The following is a 10,255-nucleotide window of genomic DNA, read 5'->3' as shown; positions in this document are numbered from 1 at the left end:
CAGAACGTGCTCTCTTGTTTCCGAAAAATCCAGCCACCTCGTCAGATAATTCCTGGAGTCCAGCAACAGAAGGTAGGACGGGGGTCAGGGGGGCACCGTTCTAGAGAAAGGTGCGGGACCAGTCTCTTTTGGAAATTTCTGGCATGTGGATATGCTATAAATGTCTGAGATGGGAATACCGCTTTAATACAAGGGTATATTGCAGACAATTACCGAAGTGATACTCTGCAGGAAAAAAAATCCGCATGGTCACAATAAATTTTCAGAATAATTACCCTTACCAACGGCCACCTTCTTATACAATTACACTAGAAGTATGCCCCACTAAAGTAAGCACTTTCCCCCCTTCTATTAGGCTGTGTTCACATCAGCGTTGTCTTCCCGTTGAGGGGTTCTGTCGGACGTTTCAGTCGGGGAAACCCCTCAACGGAAAGGCAACGCTGATGTGAACAGGCCCAATGCACACGAACGTAAAAACGCCCGTAATCACGGGCCGTAATTACGGGCCCATAGACTTTTATTGGCCACGGGTACCTGCTTACGGGAAGGTGCTCGTGCCGTTGAAAAATATAGAACATGTCCTATTTCAGGTGGTAATTACATCACGGGCAGGCCCATAGAAGTCTATGGGGCTCCCGTAATTACGGGTGACTACGTGTGTGCACCCATAATTACGGGAGCGTTGCTAGGCGACGTCAGGGGATAGTCACTGTCCAGGGTGCTGAAAGAGTTAAACGATCGGCAGTAACTCTTTAAGCACCCTGGACAGTGTCTACCGATCACAATATACATCAACCTGTAAAAAAAAATAGAAGTTCATACTTACCCAGAACTCCCTGCTTCTTCCTCCAGTCTGGCCTCCCGGGATGACGTCTCAGCCCATGTGACTGCTGCAGCCAATCACAGGCTGCAGCGGTCACATGGACTGCCGCGTCATCCAGGCAGCTCGGGCTGGATGACGAAAGAGGGACGCGTCACCAAGACAACGGCCGGGTAAGTATGAATTTCTTTTACTACGGAAAGGGCTGTCCCTTCTCTCTATCCTACACTGATAGAGAGAAGGGGCTGCCGATTAGTGCAGTGCAATTTTGCAGCGAAAACGTGCCTGTAAATACGGGTGGAATACGGGTGACACCGGACCCGTATTTACGGGCACGGGTCAGTAAATACTGGTGCAATACTTGTCGAATTCGTGTGACCAAGGACCTGTATTTACGGGAGGAAAAAATAAGTTCGTGTGCACGAGGCCTTAGGGCCTGTTCACATCACCGTTCGCTTTCCGTTCTGGGGTTCCATCGGAGGTTTCCGTCGGGTGAAACCCGCAACGGAAAGTGAAAGTGACAGCACAGCTTCCGTTTCAGTCACCATTGATTTCAATGGTGACGGAAACATCGCTAATGGTTTGCGTTCGTCACCATTCCGGCTGGTTTCTGGTTTTCCGACGGAATCAATAGCGTAGTCGACTAATATCCATCACACCACTTTTCTTTACTTTTCTTTGTGGTTTATTATTTTTTCAGGGCATTAGGTTCCGTCTTATTATGAATATAAATTACAACTACGCACATAACTTTTTATTTGAGCGACTGTATAAATCAGTCCTCACTTGTGTGAGGCTTCAATCTATAGAGGACATTAACTGACTGCCGTGTAGAAAGGAGAGGAATTCCAAATCTAGTGGCGCTATTGTTTTGCGACTGAGGTCACATGACCGTTTGCGCCTGTTACTCTCTACTGCCACTCAGCTCCTGTCATTTCTACACGGCGATCAGGGTTTGATATAGGTCCTGTATACAATGTGGACTGGTTTTACACACTAAAATGTCATTAAACTTCACAAACTGTTGCTGCCTATTTACCCTCCCATGGCTTCTCTTTAGCTCCAGCCACCACTGTACTGTGTCCTGACGCCATCAAAAATCACAAGGTTGTGTGTGACAGCGTCAGGGCACAGAACAGTGGCACCCAAGCTAAAACATAAGAACCAGGAGGGAAAGTATCAGGGTACGTTCACACGCTTAACAAAAACCGGCTGTAAATACACAGCCCCTGATTTTCAGCGACTAGCGTATTTTACAGCCGTTTTTCTATAGAGTCAATGAAAACCGGCTCCAAAAACAGCTGAAGACGGCCACGTAAAAAAAAACGTCCCGTCGGAACAGAACGCCATTTTTCCCATTGAAATCAATGGGCAGATGTTTAGAGGCGTTCTGCTTTTGATTTTTGGGCCGTTTACGGCTCGAAAATAAGTCGTGTTAACATACCCTTAGAGATGAGTGAACCGATTTCGGACCGAATTCAATTTGTGCAAATTGTATAAACTTTTCCGATTAGCCATAATCCTAAACCTTTGAAGTTCTTGACGCAGCAATATTCAAGATGTAGGTTATAGAACAAAAAAGGGTAGAAGTGGAGATTTTAAAAAAAAACAAAAAACACCATACTCACCGCCTCCCCTGGTCTTCGCAACGCGTTCCTGTCGGCAAGGGAGATGACGTAGCTGTCCCCTGTGATTGGCTGCAGGGATCGCATTGGACAGCTATGTTATCTCACCTACCAGAAGGGACACGTCGCTACGAAAGACCAGAGAAGGTGGTATTTTTAACTTTTATGGAATCACAAGTGCCCCGATTGCTGTTTGTCTCCGACAGGGCTATCGAGGGACTTTCATGGTAAATTTATTCTGACTGAAACGCGTGCGTGCGTATAATTATATGTATATATATATATATATATATATATATATATATACACACACAAGTACGTACAATACACATACATATTGTGTATTTACACACTATACACACAGTATTTGCATACACAACATATATATTACATACATATATACACATACACACATTACACATAGACTAACCTTTTAACCAGATGAAGTTTGGTGTGTGTGTAGGAGCATTGACACTACAGTGCAGGAAACCTCTTGCGTTTGAGTGTCTGCAGTCTCCCTCCCCCTCAAGTCTGGCCCGACTGCTAAATACGCTGTATCAAGTTACGCTGTATCAAGTTACTACAAGCTAGGCTGAGGTAGGTGATGCAGGAGCCGACAGAGACTGAGCAACTAGCCGGGTCTGCAGGTGGGCGGGGCCTCCTCTCCTAGCACACAGTGCTGTCAGCGTGGAGAGAGCAGTTCTGGGCTCACAGTCGTTTCAGCAGTGCTGAAGCAGGGGGCCCTTTGAGAATTAGGGCCCTGGGCAATTGCCCAGTTTGCCCCCCTAATGCCGTCCCTGAAGGAATGTGTCACAAAACAGAGGGCTAGTTCACACTGTTCCTTCCTCCCATTGACATCAATGGGAGGTTCGGGCGGAATCCACCCAAACATCGAGCAGGACGCTTCTTTTTCCCGCTAGCTGATTAATTGAAGCGTCCGACTCCCATTGAAATGAATGGGAGGTGGAATTTTGCGGCAGAATCCGACACAAAATTTATCCGCGTAAACATAGCCTTCGATTCCTTTTACTGAATACATAGTACACAAAACAGTATATAACAAGGCCAAATAGAAATACAGGACCCGCTATATGATTTATTTTCTGGTGAACAAACAGTCGAGATTGAAGGATTCTGCACTCTTCATTCTACCATAGAAACAACGGTAAACAGCAAACGTACCAGAGCCTGCTACATCATTGACTGCCGGTACTACTGTATATATGTGAGTATTTAAACCAATTAGGGTATGTTCACACGCAGTGACCAAAAACGTCTGAAAATACGGAGCTGTTTTCAGGCGAAAACAGCTCCTGTTTTGTCAGACGTTTTTGTAGCAACTCGCGTTTTTCCAGTCGTTATTGGAGCTGTTTTTCAATGGAGTCAATGAAAAACGGCTCCAAAAACGGCCCAAGAAGTGACATGCACTTATTTTTCGCGGGCGTCTTTTTATTCGCCGTATTTTGAAAGCGACACGTAAAATTATACCTCGTGGGAACAGAACATCGTAAAACCCATTGCAAGCAATGGGCAGATGTTTTTAGGCGTATTAGGGGCGTTTTTTCAGGCGTAATTCGTAAAATGGCCGAATTTACGTCTGAAAACACTGCGTGTGAACATACCCTTATAGTAGAAGACGTACGTGTTTTGTAACCTCAAAAAGGTTATTCAAATAGTATAGGGGCAGTATGTCAGGAAATCATCAAAGGCCGCACTCCAACGCATGACTCTTTAAATCATTGAAGAAAAACAAAAGTGCACAAAAGAGCTAAAAAAAAAATTAAAAAAACAAGATATCTGTATTATTACTCCAAATAATCATACAAGTCCAACAGCACAAAAAAATAAACATTGTTTACGGATTAAATGTATAATTCAGTATATCACAGCTAAACATGATTATGATATTGGTGCTAAACCTGAGAAGTAACGTTTAATAGTGAAAAAAAATGTAAGATACGTTCGTATCTATACATACTATACATATGTATGCTATAAGTACAAAGACTTTTTGTACAGACCCATGTTAGTTCACATGGAATGGCGCCCATGCCGACGCACGTTTCGGCTAAATGCCTTTGTCTATAGGTTCCCTATAAACTATGGGTGTCACACCATGGTAAACACCAAGACCAACAGTGAATAGTAGTTGTGGGCTACGGCTACCCCATTTACGTCGTGGTTATTGAAGTTCTGCCAAACCCACCAGTCTGGGCGAATCTTGGTCAGACACCCATATATGTAATAATCAAAGGGTTTATCTGGAGAGATAAAATGCATGGTCTATCCTCAGAATAGGCCATCAGTATCTGATCGGTGGGGGTCCGACACTCCGCAACCCCACCAATCAGCTGGTCCGCGGGGCTCTTGCGAGGGCTGCTTCCTTTTCATTCCTTTCAATGCTCCATACGATAAAACGCAGACACACTTGTAGCAGCGGCTCACAGTATTATAACCTCCCAAGTGAAGTGTCAGCATTTTACAGTATTGAGCAATGTCAGCACGAAGGCTGATCAGTGGGGGTGCCACGAGTCGGACCTCCACCGATCAGATACTGATGGCCAATCCTGAGGATAGACCATCAATTTTATCTTTCTAGATAACCCCTTTAAGGGTAGGAACACAATAGGCAGATACACTGCATAAAACTACACAGCGTATCCGCCCTGGAACTCGCAAGGCATTCTGTCTGATACACCGCACCGCGCTTACCCGGCCGTAGTCATGGTGACACGTCCCTCTCTTCAGAGCCTGTGTTTATCAATCTAAAAGAGTCTGGTCAGCTTTCTATGTTATGATATAATGAAGGGGGCCCTTGAATGAGACTGCAATACCACAAACAGCTCAAGGACAAGAGTGGCGCTGTTTCTGGAGGAACCTCATAAATCCCTTTAACTAAAAACATACCTAATGGTGGAGTTATCCTTTAATTAAGGTAGGTTTGTTTTCCAAAGTGTCTCATACAGCGGGCATCTAGTAATGACCATGTGATGCCCACACAATGTCTCCATAACTGTTTTTTCAACACGTGAAATTAAAAAAATATTTTTGTGTCTCACGTTTTTTTTATTTTGACCAAAGCAATGAAATAGATAAAAAACACAAAACATGCCATACATGATTAACCTACTTCTGCTAAAATGATAACTCATGGGTCCTGCTTAAAATATGATGTAAATATTGATCCATAAACAACTAAAAAGAATAAAAACATATTCAAGGTGATAAAAGTTTTCACTCCTTTGTTTATAATAATTATGCCCTGGAAGCGCCCTATTGATACTGTTAAAGGGGGCAAATGACTATCTGTATTATCTCCCTTTTCTCCGTTCCTAGTCCGTTACCTTCGTTTCTCATATAGTCCGCTTACTTTGTACTGTTCACAATGTGCACACACTCCAGTCCTTCACACACCACAGGAGTAACATACAACCCTCGCAGATACTTAAATATATAAAAATACTTTACTTATAACATAGACGTGACAAACCATCACTACACTACATCAAGATACAATACATTACATAGACAACACAACCACACACAACTGCCTCTGTTCCTACCTTCCCTGGACACTTTGCACATGTGACTAGTAATGTGTATGTATATATAATATAAATCCAGGTACCAACCTTATACGGTCTCCTGGTACTACAAGCCACATACAGCGCCTGACCATTAGTACATGTACATATAGAGACTCATGCATAAACAGCATATATATATCTACTCATCTATAATCCACATAAGATTCCTAGAATATCTCTATGTACACATATAAAGTCTGCTGTAATATAATTATACTTATATACATACACAGAAAGCACACATATAATAGAACTTAGCTTGCTCCTGATGTTAAGTGCTGAGCGTCCAGGGCTGGCAGGAAAGAGCCAGCACCAAGAGCTTCCCATGACCTATATGTTCCTATCCCTGGGTTGAACCCACCCATTCAATTGACTCCGCCTTATGACCACCCATACACCTTCCAATGTGCATCTGTACAGTATAGGTAAATCTATTCCCAGTATACTCAGCTGTCTCTACATCCAGTTTACAATGGCTCCTTCCTGTACTGAGGTCCATTGTAATGCTAATAAGGCAGTAGATAAGAATCTATGACCAAATGGCTTCTGAGCATACTGCCACCTCAAAGGGTGAACACCACTGAATAATATCAGTATATACTATATCTATTTACCAGGTATATTTTATGTGGTCATAAGACAGAGTGTCTGGATGGGAACAATATGCTCCTGTAACAGATACTAACAACACAAGGTGTAATAATCAAGTACTGAGTTATTGCCATAGGGTTAGCATCAAGAAGAATAATATCCCTCATCATCTTAAAAGGGTTGTGCAGGAGAAAAAAACAGGTGTTTTTTTCCAAAAACAGCGCCACACCTGTACACAGGTTGTATGTGGTATTGCAGCCCAGCCTTGTTCACTTCAATGGAGCTAAGCTGAAATTCTGGACACAACCAATGAACAGGTGTGGTGCTATTTCTGGAAGAAAGCAGCCATGGTCTTCTACTCCTGGACAACTGCCTTAACTGCCGATGTATTTGGCACAAAATACAGCGGTTAGCCGCTATTAAAACACGTAGCGCCAACAACTGGATAAACGAGACACCAGGAGGAACTCGGCCTGATGAAGGTCTAAATTCTGACCGAAACGTCGCACTAAACTTCTGGCATCGACTATTGATAAAATAAAACTCAAAGATTTGCTAAAATCACTAACCTGTGTGCCGAATATTTCTTTCGCTACGAGATTGGGTTGGGACCCTATTCATGCACCTTCCCTGGTCTTGTGCGCTCTGAACTACCACATATATAATATATGAGTTTCACTTTTTGAATTTAATTACTGAAATAAATTAACTTTTTGATGACATTCTAGTTCACTGAGAAGGACTAGTATATATAATATTTACTTTTGAAGGGCTTTATATATTTTCTATGATAAGGCTAGTAAGGGTTATTCTTTTGGTCTGACTAGCTACCATGGGCGTACACAAAAATCGTAGGGCCTCATAGCAAACACTATGTACTGAGAGCTCCGCCAAAATGTTTAATATTTTTTTCAATAAGCTTAAAGAGGCTCTGTCACCAGATTCTCAAATCCCTATCTCCTATTGCATGTGATCGGCGCTGCAATGTAGATAACAGTAACGTTTTTGTTTTTTTTAAAACATTCATTTTTGGCCAAGTTATGAGCTATTTTATATATACGCAAATGAGGTTTGAAATGGACAACTGGGCGTTTTTTTTTTCGTTACGTCCAACTGGGCGTGTATTGTGTTTTTAACTGGGCGTGTATTGTGTTTTTAACTGGGCGTGTTTACGTGTATGACGCTGACCAATCAGTGACCAGTCAGCGTCATACACTCATCTCCATTGATTTACACAGCAGCGATGTGCAGCCACATACACAGAGATTAACGTTAATCAAGTGTCCTGATAATGAATACACATGAAATCCAGCCTGGACGTCATGTGTATTCAGAATCCTGACACTTCTGAATCTTTTCTGTGAGATTTCCAGCAAGGGAAACGAAATCTCGCGAGATTACGGAGGTAAACGAGATTTCGTTTCCCTTGCTGCAAATCTCACAGAAAAGATTCAGAAGTGTCAGGATTCTGAATACACATGACGTCCAGGCTGGATTTCATGTGTATTCATTATCAGGACACTTGATTAACGTTAATCTCTGTGTATGTGGCTGCACATCGCTGCTGTGTAAATCAATGGAGATGAGTGTATGACGCTGACTGGTCACTGATTGGTCAGCGTCATACACGTAAACACGCCCAGTTAAAAACACAATACACGCCCAGTTGGACATAACGAAAAAAAACGCCCAGTTGTCCATTTCAAACCTCATTTGAATATATATAAAATAGCTCATAACTTGGCCAAAAATGAACGTTTTTAAAAAAACAAAAACTTTACTGTTATCTACATTGCAGCGCCGATCACATGCAATAGGAGATAGGGATTTGAGAATCTGGTGAAGTCTATGGGGTCGGGTAATACACGGCCATCACCGGAATGTGCAGAGTGCATGTGAGGAGGAGGAGGGTCTTTTTTTGCTCCCTGTAGGAGTCGGAATCCCCAATCCCCGGCCCGGGGATTGGGGATTCCGCTACAGGAGAAGTGCGTGACTACACTGTCCATATATGGACACAGCGAAGTCACTCACTTCTGCAGCGGAATCCCCGACTCTATGGCCGGGGATTCCGCTACAGGAGAAGTGCGTGACTACACTGTCCATATATGGACACAGCGAAGTCACTCACTTCTGCAGCGGAATCCCCGACTCTATGGCCGGGGATTCCGCTACAGGAGAAGTGAGTGACTACGCTGTCCATATATGGACACAGCGAAGTCACTCACTTCTGCAGCGGAATCCCCGACTCTATGGCCAGGGATTCCGCTACAGGAGAAGTGCGTGACTACACTGTCCATATATGGACATTGAAGTCAGTGACTTCTCCTGGAAGGGGGGGATGGGTGCAACCTACAGGGGGCTGTGTGGCATCACCTACAGGGGACTTGGTGGCATCACCTACAGGGGGCTGGGTGGCATCACCTACAGGGGGCTTGGTGGTATCACCTATAGGGGGCAGGGTAGCATCACCTACAGGGGGCCGGGTATCATCGCCTACAGGGGGCCGGGTGGCATCGCCTGCAGGGGGCTGGGTGGCATCACCTACAGGGGCTGGGTGGCATCGCCTGCAGGGGGCTGGGTGGCATCGCCTGCAGGGGGCTGGGTGGCATCGCCTACAGGGGGCTGGGTGGCATCGCCTGCAGGGGGCTGGGTGGCATCGCCTGCAGGGGGCTGTGTGGCATCACCTACAGGGGGCTGTGTGGCATCACCTACAGGGGACTTGGTGGCATTACCTACAGGGGATTTGGTGGCATTACCTACAGGGGGCAGGGTGGCATTACCTACAGGGGGCAGGGTGGCATCACCTACAGGGGGCTGGGTGGCATCACCTACAGGGGGCTGGGTGGCATCCCCTACAGGGGACTTGGTGGCATTACCTACAGGGGACTTGGTGGCATTACCTACAGGGGACTTGGTGGCATTACCTACAGGGGACTTGGTGGCATTACCTACAGGGGACTGGGTGGCATTACCTACAGGGGATTTGGTGGCATTACCTACAGGGGATTTGGTGGCATTACCTACAGCGGGCTTTGTGGCATTACCTACAGGGGATTTGGTGGCATTACCTACAGGGGGCTTTGTGGCATTACCTACAGGGGGCTGGGTGGCATTACCTACCAGGGGGGCTGTGGCATTATCTACAAAGGGCTGTGTGTGGCAACAAATTTAAATGAAATTCATCCGATTTTAAAACGGACAGGGAAAAACACGGATGCAAAACGGGTCAAAATCGGCCGTTAAAAACGGCAACACGGCTCGGAACGGAATCGGAACGGATGCAAAACGGATGCAAACCGGCCGGGAAAAACGGCCCAAAACGGTCACATGGACTGCCGCGTCATCCAGGGATGTTGGGCTGGATGTCAAGAGAGGGACGCGTTACCAAGGCAACGGCCGGGTAAGTATGAATTTCTTTTGCTTTTACCTCGGAAAGGGCTGCCCCTTCTCTTTATCCTGCACTGATAGAGAGAAGGGGCTGCCGATTAGTGCAGTGCAATTTTGCATCGAAAACGTGCCCGTAAATACGGGTGGAATACTGGTGACACCGGAACCGTATTTACGGGCACGGGTCCGTAAATACTGGTGCAAATGTGTCGAATACGTGTGACACCGGACCCGTATTTACGCCA

Source organism: Rhinoderma darwinii, chromosome 7, assembly GCF_050947455.1.
Source record: "Rhinoderma darwinii isolate aRhiDar2 chromosome 7, aRhiDar2.hap1, whole genome shotgun sequence".
Classification (NCBI taxonomy): Eukaryota; Metazoa; Chordata; class Amphibia; order Anura; family Rhinodermatidae; genus Rhinoderma; species Rhinoderma darwinii.
Note: the sequence above shows the minus strand (reverse complement) of the source record.